Here is a 1,478-nt window from a genome sequence, read left to right as displayed (position 1 = left end):
TAAACTTTTTTACTTTAGATTAGAAGATAATCAACTGACTAAACAAAATTTGATTATTTTTAAATAAACAAAACTTCATCTAATTCAAAATATGGAATCTATTCCCATAGTAGACAGGTAGCAATTTCATTTGGATGATCTTATCTCATTTCATTTACAAAAAAAGGAAACTTCACATTCCTAGAATAGTCTTTGTTAGTGCAAGTGGTTTAGTGAAAGTTTAGTAAACTGGTAAATTTAATAATTTACCAGTTCCAAATCTCCAACGGGCATTTTCAAATGTACATAAAAGAAATGGTTACAGAGATTTTTAAGAAGCATCTTCCATCTCCACATCCTTTTGTAACTGCTGTACCATTTTCTCTTCCACCTGCTACCATTTGCCTGCAAGACGGACTTGGAGAAGATGTATATTTTGCTTGACTTCTTTGATATCCTAAACTTTCCGTAGCTCTTTATTTGTCTTCCATCTGTTCATTATAAATTTAGCTTGGCTTTTCTGTTTGATCTCTTCAACTCTCTTCATTGCATCCATAGATTTATTCCATAGCGCTCGCTGGTATTTGATAGGTTTTTCAAATTCTACGTTTCTCAAATTTAAATGAATTATCCACTCTAAGATCTTTCCAAAATGCTTTGGTCCACCAACTTTGTGAGGATTGCACTTCTTTTTAAAGTTTTTGTGACATTTAGATTTACAAAATCTGAACAGCTTGCAATCGTTGCAGACGAACATCATGCCGCGGCCAGGGTAGATGGGCCCCGAACAGAAATACCCCTTCTCGATAAGCATGTTCAACCCGCCTGCGTCCCCATCGACCAAATGCCAAGCGTGAGAGGAAGTCAACTTATTACCTTTAAAGAGGGTTCTAAAACACACAGTTTATATTATTTGACACCCATGAAATGGGAATTGAACACATTTCCTTGAAATAAATAGCTATGCTTCATCATTATCAGGTGTCTCGGGTTTACTTAAGTTTCAGGTCTCTTTATCTGGTCGGAACGCCAGTTTCCTCAGGGCAGGACTTTGTGGCACTCATTCACCCATGGGCCTTTAGCATCTCAGACAGTGCTTGGAACAAACAGGATCCCTACTTGCTCTTTGGCTGCCCAATATTCTGAATGGACTGAATTAAAACAAAATGAGAGAGAAGAAGAAATGCATTCCACTTTGCAGCTTATTACGAGGTAGGCTCTCTATATTTAATATTTAGGAGTATGTTTACTAAACTTTCACTAAGCCACTTGCACTAACAAAGACTGTTCTAGGAATGTGAAGGATACATTTTTTTTTTTTTTGTAAATGAAATAAGATCATCCAAAATGAAATTGCTACATGTCTACTATGGAATAGTTTCCATATTTTGAATTAGATCAAGTTTTGTTTATTTAAAAATAATCAAATTGTGCTTAGTCAGATGATTATCTTCTAAAACGTGTGTTCCTCATAATTTGCCAAAATCAATGAATAATTT

The 1,478-nt window shown here is 35.0% G+C and overlaps 1 pseudogene; it reads right to left on the bottom strand.

Moving 5' to 3' along the window:
* Window positions 1-239: 239 nt before the first annotated feature.
* Window positions 240-793, bottom strand: LOC129491175 (probable ribosome biogenesis protein RLP24; annotated as a pseudogene).
* Window positions 794-1,478: the final 685 nt, after the last annotated feature.

The sequence above is a fragment of the Symphalangus syndactylus genome, chromosome 1, assembly GCF_028878055.3.
Source record: "Symphalangus syndactylus isolate Jambi chromosome 1, NHGRI_mSymSyn1-v2.1_pri, whole genome shotgun sequence".
Lineage (NCBI taxonomy): Eukaryota > Metazoa > Chordata > Mammalia > Primates > Hylobatidae > Symphalangus > Symphalangus syndactylus.
The sequence above is the reverse complement of the archived record's forward strand: the minus strand, read 5'-3'. Positions and strand labels throughout refer to the sequence as shown.